We start from the raw sequence: 18,091 nt of genomic DNA on the forward strand, positions 1-18,091 counted from the left end.
GGAAAAGTCGTTGGAGAATCCACTTCTTCAAAGAATTCGCCACTAAAGAACCTCAAGTCTATTTTTAGCAAGAAGAGGAGCACAAAATTAGGAGCATCCAGCGCCTCTTTGACAATCGAAGACCCAATTAAAGAATACACCGAGTATGAGACCGAGGAAGAAGAAGAACCCACATACGAGCACGAATCCGATTTTGAAGACGATTTAGCTATGACTATGGCTAATATCGATCAAGTCCCCATGGGGGAATGGAAGAAGAGGATGTGCGATGACACTGGCCCGGGACTTGTGCAGCCTGCAATTCCCGCTACTGCTAGTTTCGAGCTAAAGGGTCATATCCTTTCCCAACTCAAGGAGATTCCTTTCTATGGAAAAGACCATGAAGACGCCTACAAGCACTTGCATGAAGTAAATGATGTGGCTGACTACTTTAATGTACCAAATGTGCCACGCAAGACCCAGCTACTTCGCATGCTTCCAGTCACATTCAAGGGTGCTGCAAAGGATTGGCTCAAGTCACTTCCTCCTGGATCGGTCACCACATGGGCCAATATGAAAGAAGAGTTCATAGACCATTTTTGCCCGCCTTCCAAAATAGCCAAGTTAAAGAAAGACATTGCCAACTTCGAGCAACAACTCGGAGAATCTCTTTATAAGGCGTGGGAAAGGTATAAAGGTCTTCTCAGAAATTGCCCACACCATGACCTTAATAGCCAACAAGAAGTTTCCATCTTCTATGATGGAGCCAATGTCACCACAAGGCAATTGGTCGATTCGCAAGACCCGCTCACAAGGAAGCCGCCCCCAGAAATTAAAGAATTAATTGAAGAATTATCTAAACATTCTAGAGAATATCACAACCCAAGAAACGAACTAAGCAGGAGGGTAGTGAACTCGGCAAGTGATGGCATAGCGGCGATGATGGCTAAGTTCGATAGTTTAGATAGAAGGATGACAAAATGGATTAAGCAATCCATGCTATTCGAGTTAGATGCGAGAACTGTAGTGGGCCTCATCTCATGAAGGATTGCGACTTAGAGGAAAATGGAAAAAAATGAGCAAGTGTTCTATTCAAGTAGCGATCGTTACGATGAGAATTGGCGGAAACCAAAGAAGGAATGGCTCCCGTATGAAGAATACAAGAAGGTGAAGGAGGAGAAATACAAACAGAAGGAGAGGGGTTTTTATGAAAAGGAAGAACCGGTTATGGAAAAGAAGACCGATTTAGAAGAAATGTTCACTAGATTTATATACTTCGGAATCAGCAAGCATCTATTCTCAACATTGAGAAACAGCTAGGACAACTTGCACAACAAGTGAATGAGAGACGACCGGGTCAACTTCCAAGTAAAACCGAGAATAATCCAAGAAAGGAGAATATGAGTGTTGTGACCTCCAGCTTTGGAAAAATTCTCACCCCTGCACAAAAGATATCCAACGTACATGCAGAAAAGACAGAAGATTCGGATCTAGCAAAACCTGACCTGACTCGCCGAGTCCCTCTAATGGACTTGACGAGTCCATGCCCTGATGATAAAACTGTTGTTTCCTTAAGGCCTTACAACCCTCCTCTGCCATACCTAATCAAAGCCATACCTAGTGAGAAGGTTAAAGCATACAGAGCTTTCATGGAGCATGTTAGAGCCCTGCAAGTAAACATCCCATTTGTGGAAACAATGCTTCAAACACCCAAGTATTTAACTTGCTGAAGGGTCTCTTTGCTGCTAGAAAAGATTTAGCTGAAGTCGCGGAAATAGTAATGAGTGAGCTACCTGAAAAGAAGGGCGATCCGGGAAGCATCATAATTCCTTGCCAATTTGGAGATGTACTCGCCACTCAAGCGTTGACCGATTCGGGCGCAAGTATCAACTTAATGCCTTTCTCTTTCTTCAAGAAGCTGAATTTACCAGATCCAAGGTCTGTTAATATGAAGATCCATCTGGCGGACAAGAGAATTATTCAACCAAAAGGTGTTTGTGAAGATCTCCTCATTAAGGTCGACAAATTATTTTCCCGTGGACTTTGTGGTTCTTGACATGGAAGAAGACCCCGAAATTCCAATTATTTTGGGGAGGTCATTTTTGAACACCGCAAGTGCATTGATAGATGTATGCGAGTCCACACTAACGTTGATGGTAGGAGATGAGACAGTAGTGTTTAAAGATCTACTAGAAGTTAAGAAAGAAGAAGAAAGAAAAGAAGAGATCTCATTCATTGATTTGGATGATGAGATACTACAAAAAGAACTTGCACTTTTGTAAGAAGAAAATCCAATTAAGCTTTTGCTATCCTCTGGAGGTAATGAAGATGTTGACAAAGACTTGGAGGAGATAGAGAAGATGCTAGATGGAACCGATTTGGGAAACACAGTAAAAAGTGAGGAATACAAATTGACTCGTCGTTTCACTTTCCATGACTCGACGAGTCCGATCGAAAACCTCAACATCTTGGACAATTTAGACCTACTTGTTACCAGCTCTCTACATGTTCTAGAAAAGAAGACTTTCCCTAATTCTTTAGCAAATCAAGCAGCTGAAGGAGGAATGGATGGTGAATTTCAATATGTTCAAGTAGCATGCCTTGACAAGATAATGCAAGATGATCCACTTGAAGAGGAGGAAAGCCTTAGAGAAGAGAAAAATGTAAGGAAAGATGATGCTGATCAACCATTCTTTACTAAGCCTCGAGCCTGAGTTTTCACCAATTATGAAGTAATTCAATTTAAGGATAAGGAAGTGCAAAAGAGGGTGCGAGAGAATGGGGTAAAGAAGAAGAAAGTGAGGACAAAGTAAGGCCATGTAGTTGAAGATGATGATATGAGAATGAGGAAAGAAGACTTGAGACGAGCTTACAAGAAAAAGATACATGCTTACAAGACAAAGTACAAACCACAAAAGATTGGGCGTGCGTTCCCAATGCAGGAAAATGAAGAAGCGTAGAAGGGAAGGAGTCCTGCTAATGACTCCTTGAAAAAAGAAGCGCTTGGCGGGAGGCAACCCATTATTAGGGTTTGCTTTCTTTCATATTTTTTTTCATTTTAGTTAATTTTTGTTTTTAGGATTTTATTTATCTCCCCAAATCATCAAACATGACTGCTTGAGAGTGCATATGGACTAAGTGTGGGGTGGAATGAGTGTTTAATGACAAATTGATTTTAATTTCTGATTTGTTTATAAGACGCTCGACGAGTCTGACCCTGACTCAATGAGTTGCTTCCAATTCCAGACAAGTTTAAAAATCGCTACTAGACTCGCCAAGTCTGACCCTGACTTGACGATTCGGTTTTATTTACAGAGAAAAAAAATGAATTTTTACAATCGGTAACTAGTGTTTTTAACCCTAATGAAATCAGTTTTTCCCCCTTCACTCACCGTACGCCCCATTTGTGTTCTATCTCAAGTATTCATCAAAGTCTACACTCCTTCTTCAAGATTTTCAATTTTTATCACCGAAGGTACTTATTTTTTTTTCATATTTTCTAGTTAAATTCATGATTTTTAGATGATCTAAGGTGTCAATTTCATAGAATACCCGATTTTGAAGTTTAGTGAATTTTTAGGGTTTTGATTTAGTCTTAATTATGTTGTTTTGGATGCTTATTATTGTCCTAATACATCGTAGAAACATCCCCGGACAAAACCCCTAAAGAAATTTTGAGGTTTTATGGTCAAATTTTGATTGACTCGCCGACTGACTCGCACAGTTCATACGACTCGCCGAGTCGTTCATGGACTCGACGAGTCCAGTCGGGGGCCCAGATGAGTTTTGTTCTTAATGCTTTTCTATATTTGCTGGGTTGTTTGTTCTTTATTTTGCAGGTATCATGTTTTTCAGAGGATAAAGCTCGAGAGGAAGCCAAGGAGATTTCCCTTGGTTGAATTTTCCTCCAATTGAATCGGCCTCAATGATGACGAAATGGAAGAAGAAACTCGCTGATGTTAGAAAAAAGGAGGTGTATGTACCTAATCGGATTGACTGGGATTAGTTGCAAAATGTTCGCTATGAGGAGGAGTTAGCATCTTATCTTTTGAAGGAATTTACATATGAGGGGGAGACAATGATTTGTGATGGATGGAGCAGAGTTTTTAGAATTCAAGAACCAGTGTACCAGGAACTTTGCTGGGAATTTTTCTCCATGGTGTCTTTCCATAGAGGAGATGATTGCTACCACCCCACAAGTTTTAGTTTTTGTCTTGGGGGTGAATACCATCAATGTTCGGTCATTGAGCTTGCGTGTCGAATGGGAATTTACGACCAACCATTGGTTACTACTGCTATTTTTCGGGCCTTTTTGGAACAATCTCATAAGGTGTTCCCCGATGGTGTTACGAGTACGGGTTGGTGGAACACAATTGCTAACAAAGTGTATATTCCAAAATCGGCTCAAGAAGGGAGCATTAGGTCGCCTACACACCGCCTCATACACTGCCTTATCTCCACCACCATCAATCAACGGAAGGATGACAACAAGGTGTCCAACCTTGATGTATTTTATCTTTGGAGTATCATCTCGTCCGACACTTTCTGCAATATTCCATGGTGTTTGGCTTCTTATTTGTCGGAGGGTGCGATCATGGATCGCAAAACATCGAAAATTAATGGAGGCGTGTTTGTGACCCGACATGCCAACTCATATGGGTTGATGACCCGCGGAGCATGGAACTTGATGACAATGGTTCCAACCCTACCCTTTAATCCTATTCCTTTTAGGAGGGCTAATATTATTGAAGACTTTAGGGGTGGTCATTATGCTATCCCAAGTGACAATCCGGTAATTGGACCCGAGGCACCGGGAAGGAGAGTTAGATCGAGACGCGAGCGGGAAGTTGAGGAGGAGTCACCGGTGATTCCGGTGGATAATGAGGAGGTACCAATGGATTGGTACAATATTGAGATGAGGAGGCTCCAAGATCAAATGGCAAGGGGCATCAATTTTAGCAACGAATCCCACGTGCAACTTTTCGATCATTTCCATATTCCGCACATTGATGGGGGTAATTTTCCCTATATTCCTTCGTGGGACGAGGTCATTGATGCAAGGAGAAGTGGAGTTGGTGGATGTGGAACTGCTCATGGCAATGATGATGATGAGGAGGATTAGTTTTTTTTTATGCTTTGTTGAACAATTTTCATTTTATTTTTGTTTTGTTTTTGTTTGGTGTGCTTGAATTGTTAGACTTTTATTTTTATGCTTGATGTTTAATTTTCCTTGATGACTTTCAGATTTTGGATTAAGAATGCTTGCATAGAGGGTCTAGAGTTTGAGAGAGAAGGAAAAATATGAAGAGTGGGAAAGAGTCAAGAAAGGGCGGAGTTTAGAGTTAAGGTGTCGAGTTCGGTCCTGAGGGACATGAGTGAATGAGTCTAGAAGTTATGAGGAGTTTTGAAGATTTATCAAAAGCTGGAACAAATGCAGAATGTAAAACTTTTCACCCAGCGGTCTACTTGTCGAGTGCACTTAATTGACTCGATGAGTTGCCTTGTATTTTTGCATATTCGAAGTTGTCCGCGACTATACTCGACGTGTCGTTTATATGACTCGACGAGTCACTCAATTTTATACCAACAAGACTGGTGATTCGATGCTGTTGAATATACCACTTGACCATTTATTCTTCCATATCGATTCTTGAAGACCTTACACTATTTTTCCTGCCTATTTGGAGCTGCCTACATGTGATTTGATGCCCAAGACATGGATGAGTTTTTTCCATGTCTAAAGTCAATTGAAGATGGAACTGAAGAAAAGAGTTATCAACCTATCGACTGCTACCCCAGGGGAGTTTGTTCCAATTCTCTCTATAGTTTGCATTGTTATTTTTTGCATGATATGCAATGAGGGTATTGCATAAAATAAGTGTGGGGTAGGGGGTTGATGTCATCTTAGTAAATTTAGAATCTTATTTAGGATTAATTTAAAAAATTTGCATACCAAAAATATGACTTAGGAATTAATCTAGGAAATTTTGGTAAAAAAAGGTAATTGGGATTCCATGTTAGAGTTATGTTGATAATTGCATGAAGACCCAAATGTTTAGTTGAGCCTATATACGTTCTCGTGCATTTGTGGCTTCCTTATTCCAGTGAAATCATGGGAAAAAAACACGACCTCGCTCAGCCTGAGGGACACAATATGTTTAACATCATGTACCAGAAATGTATCTAGGAAAATTATTATCGCTAACCAATAAAGGTTGAAGTTGAGCGCCCCTGCTTAAGCATGTAGGGATCTGAGTGAAAAGGTACATGTAAAAAAAAGAGAGAGAAAATTACAAGAAAAAGTTGAAGAATTTTTGGAGCATCAAAGTCAAATATCAAATATGAAGATCAAAAATTCCAAAGAAATTCAAAAATTTGAAGATACCAAAAATCAAACAACAAGGTGGTGAATTCAAAGAAATTAAAGATGAAATGTCAAAGAAGTGAAGAATTCCAAAGAGCTCCAATGTGGTATCATAAATTGTAATTGTCTAGATTATGTATGCTTGGGTTGCTCAACCAAAAATACCTTGAGGTTAAGAGGTTTTCTGAGGATGGATTCAGAGGGATGCATAAAATGAGCATAGTTCGGGGTGAGTGGGCGAATGTTTATGAGGATTGTGAGTATTTAGAGTATGAGGGTATTTAGGACAATTTTAGACACAAATGCATGTGTTGCGGTCTTGGCATAATGGCTAGGTTAGATTGGAGTTGTCATATGTGATTCTAATGTGTTAAAATTCGGTTTTGCTTGGGGCAAGCAAAAGTCAAGTGTGGGGTATTTTGATATTTGCATATTTAGTTATATATATTAAGCATAGATTTTTATCATTTATTAGCTAAGTTATTGCATTTCATGGACAAAAGATACTTAAAAGTGTTTGAATTATGTTTTCAGTCCAAAGTTTAAGCTTGGAAGAAAAAGGAAGCAGGAAAAGCGGTTTGGAGCTCGGGAATCAAACAAAGAAGAAAAAACACCAAAAACATCACCTACTCGGCAATTAGGGTCGCCTACTCGACGAGTCTGAGCGAAGGATTGAGAAGATAATGAAGAGATAAGGACTTCATGACTTACCGTACACGGGATTTAACTGATGGACTCAGCGAGTCGTACATGGACTCGGCGAGTCGGGTCGAATCTATATAAACGGTTTCCCAGATCGACATTCGACATTACGGAACCCTTGGGGAGAAGTAAGCTGCGAACCAGAGCCAGGAGAGACCTGAAGAATGAAGATACAACCTAGAATTCAATCCTAAAGGAGATTTGAGGCAAATCTACATCATTCTACTTAATCTTTTGTTTTCCATTATGGCTAGACAATTAGAATTCATTTTTATGTTGTCTATTACCTCAAACATGAGCTAAAACTCTTAAACTTCTATTTGGGGATACAATATTGATACTATGGATTGATTCTTATTGTAGGATTAATTCAATATTGGTGATTTGTTGATTTTAGCTTGTTAAAGAACCTTATGTATGGATGACAAATATTTTTCTATTAATAAGAAGATAATTAAATAGTATGAACATCTTTTAATTGTCAACCTCATATGCTGTGTGACCACTTTGCCATATGTCTAGGATTAATGAACATGAAACTAGAATTAATAAGAAAAATAAGTAAATTCATGTGTGAGCTTGTATGATGACCATCAACAAGAAGTTAACTAAAGGACCAAATTAGTTAGCAATTACAAGTCTAAATTAACCCAAATAAAAAATCTAGTGAATTAAATTGAATTAGACAACTGATCATTGTTTGAGTTTAGTTTGTTCTCTAAGGATTAGTGCAGCGAATGTGAATCTAATCAACTGAATCGGTAGCCAATAGAAGAATTAATCCATTGCACTATTACCATAATATCAACCATAGGATCAATTGAGTTGAACTAAACAGAAGTCCTTTTCATTATTGAATTTAGTTAAATCTTTGCTTTTCTAGTTATTTTTAGTGATAGTAGTAAGTTTCTATTCTTGTAAAACTAGAGAAAAACCCCTAATTATTAATTAATTTAGATAAAATTAGTTTTTAGTTTTGATTTACCGTTCCCTGTGTTAGCTTTACCACAATGGATAGGTCCACTGCCTTTGTGTGTTTATTTTATAATTAAGAGTAGGTTTAAAACTAGTTCGTTTCACACACACCACTAATCGAATCTGTTCCATGAGCGGTACTAGGATGCTTTGTGATGAAGTCCATAGTGATATATTCTTATTTTCAGACGGGAATATCTAATAGTTGCATCTTTTCGTGAGGTTGCTGGTGCTCGGCCCTAACTTTCCTGCAAGTCAAGCACTGCTCCACATACCATGCTATGTTCCGCTTCATGCAGGGCAACAATAGTCAGGGCGAAGATTCCAATACATCTTCGTCCCCTCGGGATGGATGGAGAACCTAGACTTATGGGCCTCCTCCATCAGAACCTAGGGCACCCTGCCCCAATAAGGAACCCATACCGTCTGATGTAGGGTCAATAACCCCCGACTCTCATAATCAAATGAGGCTATCTGGCCTTGTTGGATTTGATGTCTAATCCCATAACTATAATTGGTATGTACTTAACCCGATAGTAGCATGGTCCTTTTGGGTTGCCTTCACCAGTGCATTTTTATAGGATGGTTTTATAGAATAAGGTTATTTACGATTTGTTAATATATTATAAATATAATATATTAATGTTGTTATTTAATTAGTATTGTCCAAGAATTAATTTGGAATTAATTTTTTGGTCAAAAGAGACTAATTAAATATGGAGGGATTGATTATGTAAATCAATGATACTTATAGTATGGGCTATGTTATCCATGATTATGTAAGTGGGGGTAAACCAATAATATAATCCATAGATAGTCCATGGATACAACGAACCCCATAGTGGCCCTGACTAATTAAATATGGAGGGATTGATTATGTAAATCAATGATACAACGAACCCCATAGAGGTAATGCCACAAAATCTTAAGAGCGAAAACCACAGCTCCCAACTCCAAATCGTGCGTCGGATAGTTCGCCTTATGAGGCTTCAACTGCCTTGAAGCGTATGCTATCACGTAACCCCGTTGCATTAGTACCACGCCCATACCCATGATCAAAGTGTCACGCTAAGCCACAAAATCATCAACGCCCTCTAGCAAGGTCAGAATCGATGCCTCACACAATCATTGCCTGAGAGTCTCGAAAGTTGCCTACTACTTAGGTCCCCAGTGGAATGTCACCTACTTCTTGGTCAGTCGGTTCAAAGGAACAACAATCTTTGAAAAATCTCGAATGAATCTTCAATAGTAACTCGCCAGACCAAGAAAACTCTGAATATCAGATGAAGACCTTGGAACCTCCCATTGCATCATGACCTCTAGCTTAGCCGGGTCGACTAGAATACCCTTTTGGTTTACAAGGTGCCCCAGAAACTGCACCTTGTGCAACCAAAACTCACACTTTGAGAAGTTTTCAAAAAAGTATCTCCCTCCTCAGTGTCTCTAGCACCTCGCTCAGGTGCTCCTCGTGTTGCTCCTGAGTCTTGGAATAAACCAAGATATCATCGATGAAGACTATCACAGACTGGTCTAACATCATTCTACACACATGGATCATGAGGTCCATGAATGCGTCCGGAGCATTGGTGAGCTTAAACGACATCACCACGAACTCATACTAACCAAGATGCACCCTGAAGCTGGTCAAATAAATCATCAATCCTTGGGAGGGGATAATGGTTCGTCACCATTACCTTATTCAGCTCCTGATAGTCTATATACATCTGATGCAACCCGTCCTTCTTCTTCAAAAATAGAATCGGGGCTCCTTATGGTGAACTACTCGTCCTGATAAATCCATTATCTAACAGTTCTTGCAGCTGTATAGACAACTCCTGCATCTTGGGAGGAGCCAACCGATATGGTGCCTTGGCTATTGGAGCCGCACCAGGAACTAGGTCAATCCTAAACTCTACCTGCCTTTGCGGAGGTATCATAGGAAAATCCTATGCACTATCTCCTTACTCTTATCCCGGGTATCCATAACATAGGTAACATAACTTGCTCAACCCTTCTGAAGGTAGCTCTTAACTCTCGTTGTTGAACACAAAGTCGGTCCACTCTGCGTCCTCTAGCCATGACTTACTAAGCTACCCCCACTCGAGGTTTGAACCCACATAATGTGTTGCTCGTAGTCAATCACTGTCCCATTGGAGCTCAACCAGTCCATACCCACTATAACCTTATTCCCTCATAAGGGAATGGGGACTAAATCCATAGGAAACTTCTCATCAAATAACTGCAGTGTACATCCCTGATGGACGCTCACAACCCTAATGGTCCTATCATCTGCTATCTCTACATCTAGTGCAGAGTTCAGCTCTCCTAGAGCTCCCACAAACCGCTTGCTAAGAACGAGCAACACAAAAGATCGGGTAGCCCCCGAATCAAATAATACCAGAGCATATATACCGTTCACCTGGAATTGTCCTATAATGAAACACATAAACATAAGCAATAATCAATTTGAATAAAAAGATAAGGAGAAGATACATACCTATCAGCACATCAGGAGTTGCATGCGTCTCCTCTGTTGTTAGCTAAAAGGCCCTGCTCTTCACCACAGGCACCTCTAACCGGCCTTAACGGCCATCAGTAATTGCAAGATCCCGACACCCTGGTATAACATTTATGCATATTTAATTATTTTTTGAGTGAGCGACTCAACGAGTTGGTTCCCCAACTCGTCGAGTAGGGAAAAATTGACCACGTAGGTTTTTCAACCAACTCAACGAGTCTGAGAGACCAACTCGATGAGTTGGGGCTGTGAGTGGAAACCCTAATCCTTTAGGTTTTTGTCCTCATTAAAGGGCCTTAAGCCCTCATTTCCACCTCATCAGCCAACCAACTTCCCTGTGTGAGAACCTAATCGATCAGATTGGCTTTTGAGAGAGAAAGAGAGAGAGAGAGAGAGAGAGAGAGAGAGGGGTTAAATTGAGTGGTTTTGTGCATCTTTGGAAGGATATTTGGAGAGCTAGGTATGTTTCATCAATGAGGGACTATAGATCTAGAGTTCTTTAGCGATTAGCTCCAGTGCAAAGGTAAAAAGATTCTATCTTTATCTTACCTTTATGACATCTTCTTTTACAGAGGTTTTTAAGGTTTTCTCCCATGTATGTTGTGACAGTGAGTTATTTGAGCATATCATGAGGTTGAAAACTTAGATCTGGACTGTAGGAGGACTTGAGAGCCCAAAGATCTGAGCTTTATTGAGTTAGAGACTAGTTTTGTGCATTCAACCCTTGTTGGAGTTTGTATTGGCATTATGAACCTACTATGTCATGCATGAACGTGAAAGCTTGCAACTTTATGTGACATTCAAGCCTAGGGAGGCCAGATCTAGAGATTGGGGTTCTAGATCTGCCATAAAACATCTAAAAGAGGATATAGATTGAATGGACTCGTCGAGTCAATGAGTTGACTCGATGAGTCGGCTAGGGTTTTCCCCTCGATGAGTCTGAACATGGGTAACTCGACGAATTGAGTTGGGATTTTGTGAAATTTGTGAGGAAACGAGGGGACTCAGTGAGTCACATAGATGCACTCGGCGAGTCAGGTCAACATGGACTATTAACTTGCGTGTTGACTTTAGAATCGGGGGGACCATACAAGGGTAAAATGGTCTTTTACCCATCCCATGAGTTGGGGAGAGAGAAAATGGCATCCGGTTATTTAGAGTTGTGATCGAGAATTTATTTGAGATAATTATCATGTGTGTTAGGCCGAGGCTAGATCGGATTCGTGTACATGGATATTTTGCTTACTTGCTTACTAGGTGAGTCTTCTCACTATATTTACCTAGAGTGGTAATCTTTGTGTGACCAGAGGGTCTTATGTGCTTATATTGAGTATTGTAATATCCTGCATTATATCTTTGTGATTTATGTTGTGTATTATTCTGAGCTTACTGAGTTAGGATCGAAGGGTCCACCCGAGTTGTGGGACCGAAGGGTCCTACTGAGACACATTGACTAAAGGGTCTTATTCGAGCATAAAGATGAGAGGATAATGAGATGTGTTTTGTATTTCGAGGAACTCACTAAGCTTTTTGCTTACCATGTACACATGAGGCAGATTCATATTATGAGGATCCTAGATTTTATTATATCAGACATGTGTTTTGATAGCTTGATATTTTTGGAATTTGTGATTATATTAATTAGACTACTATTATTTTAAATGAAAATTTTTGTTGAAAATTTATGGTGTTACAAGTTGGTATCAGGGCCTTGGTTTGAGGGATTCGGATGTGCCTTCGGGTGTGTCTGGACTCAAACTGAGGATTAGATAAAAAAAATTCAAAAGAACGGATTTTTATAAAATGAGAAAGATTTTAAAAATGAGTTGGAGAAGTGTGTACAATTAGCCAGAGCTCGAACAATGATTTCCTAAAAATACCCTTACTTATTTGTGTTATGAGATATTTTTGAAAAGTTAGGGATGCATGCTAGAGGATTGGGCTAGGTATTTCATATTTAGGGCTAGAGTTGCCTGATTTGTGATGCCTTAGCCTAGGAGTTCTTGCTATCTGTTATGTGCTTCAAGTATATGCTGAGTAGGAGTATCTGGAAGGAATTACCTAGAAAGAGTTCTGAGTAGAGAGATAATCTAGGAGAGATACCTATATAAGCATATGAGGAGTCTACTGAGAGAGAGTAGTCTGTTAATTGTGAGAGATAGAGTACTTGTAAATTGGGATCCTTGGAGGACTTGGGGTGACTACAGGTTGGTGTGGAAGGTAGTATTGGGCCCGTACTACTGAAAGCACCAGATATGTATGCAACCCAAGTAAGAACCCTTAGGATGCTAAAGAGCAAGTAGGGACGGGTGATAGAGTGTGAGTATAGTTGAGTGAGTCTCTGATAATATTTGTGATATGTTTTAGAGACATCATGGTGGGTACACGCCACAACCCCGGGAGCAGTAGGACTAGTGATGATGAGATCCGTGGGATGATTCATGAGGAGGTTTTCGCAGCCATGTGAGAGGCGATATCGGATATGTTTGGGTCCATTAAGACCATAATGATTGAAAAATTGACGACCGGTATGTTGTTGTTATTGAGGCGGCTGCTGCTGCAACCACTACAACTGTCACCACTACTAGGCCATAGGGAGGTGACTCATTGTTGTTCTGGGAGTTCAGCAACACAAAACCACCATAGTTTGATGAGACTCAGGATTCGGTTTTTGCCACGAGATGGATCTATGATATTGAGGGATGCTTTTACACTTGTTCATAACCAGATCATTTGAGAGTTCGGTTTGCGCTGAACTAGCTACGCTTATGAGCGAAGGACTTGTGGAAGTATGTGACTGCTAGTTTTACTCTTTTAGACCATGCTACAGTGACGTGGGAGAGGTTCATATCATTATTCCGACATGAGTATGTTCCCCCGGTGGAGAGGGAACGGTTGACACAGGAGTTTATGTCGCTCAAGCAGAAGATAGAGTCAGTGACTGACATTACGAGGATGTTCCACGAGAGGGCGTTGTTTTTCCTTGAGCACGTGTCTACTGAGTAGGCACATGTAAGTCGATATCTGAGCATACTGAGGAGGGATATATGAGAGTTTGTGGCGAAATCATAATATCAGACATTGGCTAAGGTTCAGACCAATGCCAGGCGGAGGGAGATTAAGCTAGAATTACAGACCATAGAGGAGGAGGAGTCCTGGGGTAGGGATCGGAGACCAGTGCAGTCACAACCGGCAACGAAGTGGGCTAATGCCGCTGATACTAGAGTTGGGGGCCATAAGGGTTGTACTTGTGGCAAGTGCCTCAAGAGTTACGAGGGATCGTGTTGGGCAAGGATTTGCTTTAAATGTGTTAAGGAGGCACACATGGCGAAGGATTGACCCAAGGGATTTGCAGTTTGCTTTCACTGCAACCCGACCGACCATCAGAAGGCCGAGTTCCCTCAGCTCATTCTGGGATCAACTTAGGGTTCCACACATGCTGCTTTACGTACTACTGAGAGTCGTCCAGCGAAGGTCAAGACATCGAGGGATCGTAGGAGAGCTTTTCAGTAGACAGCGGAGGAGGTCCGCACAACACCTGATTTCATGGCTAGTACGTATTTCTTTATTTGTATTATTGTGAGATTTGTTGTGCTTATATTGTGTTGTATTTAGGTACTTTTCTTGTGAGTTATGTACCTGCTTTGGTGTTGTTTGACTCAAGTGTGAGTCGATATTTCGTGTCTTTAGCTTTTAGTCGTCACATCAGTATCCGACGTGAGGCGTTGAATCCACCTCTAAGGGTTTCCATAGCCGATGAGCATGCGGTTTTTGCTACTAATGTGTTCCAAGGATCTGTGCTAGAGATTTTTCATGTTGAGTTCCCGATAGACCTGGTACCGATCACGATGGGTGATGTATGTGTCATAGTGGGCATGGATTGGTTGGGTTGGTTCGGATTCGTGATCAACTGTGAGCGTCAGATGGTGACCATATGAGACCCTAGTGGGGGAGTGCTTACGGTGTATGGCGAGGGTACCAGACTCGAGTCAACTTTTTTCTCTGCTGCCAGAGCGATAAAGAGTATACGACAAGGTTGTATGGGCTTTTTAGCGTACGTGGTGGATACAAGGGGTGCTACCAAGAGGTCGAGTTCTATCGCCGAGGTTCCGATAGTGTGCAAGTTTCCAGATGTTTTTCGTGAGGAGTCGTTGGGTGTGCCTCCCGAGAGGAAGATGGAGTTCTGGATCGATTTTTGTTCTGGGTGCGGCGCCTATTGCCAAGGCACCTTATCGCCTTGCACTGCCAGAGATGCAGGAGTTGTCTTCACAGCTCCAAGAGCTAACGAGGAAGGGTTTCATCAAACTTAGTAACTCACTGTGGGGAGTGCCGATCCTTTTTGTCAAGAAAAAGGATGGTTCTCACCGGATGTGTATTGATTACCGGGAGTTGAACAACCTGACGGTCAAGAACCGTTATCCACTACCAAGGATCGACTATTTTTTCTATCAGTTGCAGGGGGCATCTTGGTTCTCAAATATTGATTTGAGATCTGGATATCATCAGATGAGAGTTTGTGAGGAGGATATCCAGAATATGGCCTTCAGGACTTGTTATAAGCACTACGAGTTTGTGGTAATGCCTTTCGGACTCACCAACGCACCGGCAATGTTCATGGATCTCATGAACCAGGTGTGCAAGCCCATGTTGGATCGATCGGTGATTGTGTTCATCGATGATATTCTGGTATACTCGAGATCCAGAGAGCAGCACGAGGAGCATCTTAGGTAGATTCTTGGAGTATTGAGGATGGAGAGGCATTATGCCAAAATTTCCAAGTGTGATTTCTGGTTACAAGAAGTCCAGTTCCTGGGACATCTACTAAATCATAATGGGATATTGGTTGACCCGGACAAGATTGAGGCAGTTATGAGATGGGAGGTGCCGAGATCCAGGTCTAAGATCAGGATTTTTCTAGGTTTGGCCGGCTACTATTGGAGGTTTATCAGAGATTTCTCCAAGATTGTCGTTCCTCTCACCAGATTTACCCGGAAGGGTGTTACTTGGGAGCCCAAGCACCAGGCCTTATTTGAGACTCTTCGCTAGAGATTGTGCATACCTCCAGTGTTAGACCTTCTTGAGGGAGTGGAAGACTTTGTAGTTTACTGTGATGCCTCTATAAACAAGGATGGGTGCGGTGTTGATACAAAGGGGCATGTAGTAGCGTATGCATTGAGGTAGCTGAAGCCTCATGAGACGAGGTATCCCACCCACGATTTGGAGCTGGGGGCGGTGGTGTTCGCCCTCAATATCTGGCGTCACTATCTGTATGGAGTCCGGTGTACCATATACACAGACCATAAGAGCCTGAAGTATCTCATGGATCAACCCAACCTGAATATGAGACAAAGGAGGTGGTTGGAAGTAGTGAAAGACTATAACTGTGAGTTCTTGTATCATCCGGGAAAGGCTAACATGGTAGCCGATGCCCTGAACTATAGAGCAGCGAGTGCTCTGATACAAGATGTGTGTATGTGGATGGCGGTGATGATTCTAGTCTTAGATACCATCCGAGAGGCCCAGGTGGAGGCCGTGGGACCAGAGAACCATAAGAGTGAACAGATAGTCGGGCAGATTTCAGAGTTTGGGACGGATAATCGGGGATTATGACTTTTTGTGGGTGGATTTGGATGCCCTAGACAGGTGGAGCTCGCTGCATACTAATGTAAGAGGAACATAGATCAAGATTGTCGATCCATCTAGGGGCCACTAAGATGTATTTGGATCTGAAGAGAGACTACTATTGGCCATCTATGAAGAGGGATGTGGCATGGAAAGTTGAGAGGTGCTTGACTTGTCATTGGGTTAAGGCGGAGCACCAACATCCACATGGCCCGTTACAGCCTCTAGAGATTCCCCATTGGAAGTGGGAACAAATTTCTATGGATTTTATCACCAAGTTACTGAGGACTGTGTGTGGGGTTGATGTGATATGGGTGATTGTAGACTGGTTGATGAGGAGTGCTCACTTCCTCGCTATTAGTAAGAGCTCTTCTATAAAAGAAATTGATCGAGATTTATGTGATAGAGGTGGTAGCATGGCATGGAGAGCCGACCCCGATAGTGTCTGATCAGGATGTGCACTTTACTTCCAAGTTCTAGAAGAAATTTCATGAGGAGTTGGGTACCCGGTTGCATTTCAACTCCACATACCACCCGCAGATATACGGGCAGAGTGATCGGAGGATTCAGACGCTTGAGGACATGCTACGTGCATGTGGTATGGACTTCGGAGGAAGTTGTAACACCTATTTTCCCTTGGCTAAGTTTTCTTACAACAACAACCACCATTCCAGTGTGGGTATGCCTCCCTTCGATCTCTTATATGGGAGGAGGTGTCGGACTCCCATCTGTTGGGGAGAAGTAGGGTAGAGAGTGGTGGGTGGCACTAAGATAGTGTTGAAGATGAACGAGCAGATTCAGCAGGTCAGACAGAGGTTACTAACGGCCCATCGACGCCAGAAGAGTTACACAGACCGGAGACGATCCAAGCTAGAGTTTCAGGTTAGATATTTTATCCTCCTAAAGGTGTCCCCATGGAAAGGGGTGATCCGTATCAGGAAACGGGGAAAGCTAGGCCCTAGATACATTAGTCATGTTAGAGTGACCGCCAGAGTTAGTATGATAGCTTACCGGTTGGAGCTACTTGCAGAGTTCAGCCAGATTCATAACGCCTTCCACGTGTCTTGGTTGAGGAATTATATAGCTGATGAGACGGTGATGGTACCATTAGAGGACATTTAGGTTGATGCGAGCCTGATTTATATTGAGAGGCCGATAGAGATTTCGGATAGGAAGGTTGAGACCCTAAGGAACAATGAGGTGCAATTAATTAAGGTGTCGTAGGGGCACCATAGGGGATCCGAGTGGACTTAGGAGCCAGAGTCCAAAATGTGCGAGTAGTATCTAGAGTTGTTTCCAGAACATGACTTCGAGGGCGAAATCTGATTCTACCAGGGCAGAATTGTAACATCCCGACTACCAGGTATAACATTTATGCATATTTAATTATATTTTGAGTGAGCAACTCGACGAGTGTGTGCCCCAACTTTTCGAGTAGGGAAGATTTGACCACATGGGTTTTTAAACCAACTCGACGAGTCGGAGAGATCAACTCGGCGAGTTGGTGCTGTGAGTGGAAACCCTAATCCTTCAGGGTTGTGTTCTATTTAAAGGGCATTAAGCCATCATTTTCGCCTCATTATCCACCTAACTTCCCTGTGTGAAAACCTTATCGATCAAATTGGCTTGTGAGAGTGAGAGAGAGAGAGAGAGGTTAAATTGAGTTGTTGTAGATCCAGAGTTCTTCAGTGATTAGCTCTGGTGAAAAGCTAAAAAGCTTCTATCTTTACCTTACCTTTATAAGATCTTAGTTTAGGGAGGTTTTTATGGTTTTTTTCCCATCTATGTTGTGAAAATGAGTTATTTGAGCATATCATGAGGTTGAAACCTGAGATCTGGACTATAAGAGGACTTAAGAGCCCAAAAGTCCGAGCTTTATTGAGTTAGAGACTAGTTTTGTGCATCGAACCCTTGTTGGAGTTTGTATTGGC

General features: G+C 41.7%; 1 non-coding gene across 1 annotated transcript; it reads right to left on the bottom strand.

The window, feature by feature from the left end:
* Window positions 1-600: 600 nt before the first annotated feature.
* LOC145013619 (small nucleolar RNA R71) lies at window positions 601-707 on the bottom strand. Its single transcript, XR_013665167.1, has one exon. It is a non-coding gene; the product is annotated as a small nucleolar RNA R71 (small nucleolar RNA).
* Between the last annotated feature and the right edge of the window lie 17,384 nt (window positions 708-18,091).

Source organism: Lactuca saligna, chromosome 8 (genome assembly GCF_052625555.1).
Source record: "Lactuca saligna cultivar CGN05327 chromosome 8, ASM5262555v1, whole genome shotgun sequence".
Lineage (NCBI taxonomy): Eukaryota > Viridiplantae > Streptophyta > Magnoliopsida > Asterales > Asteraceae > Lactuca > Lactuca saligna.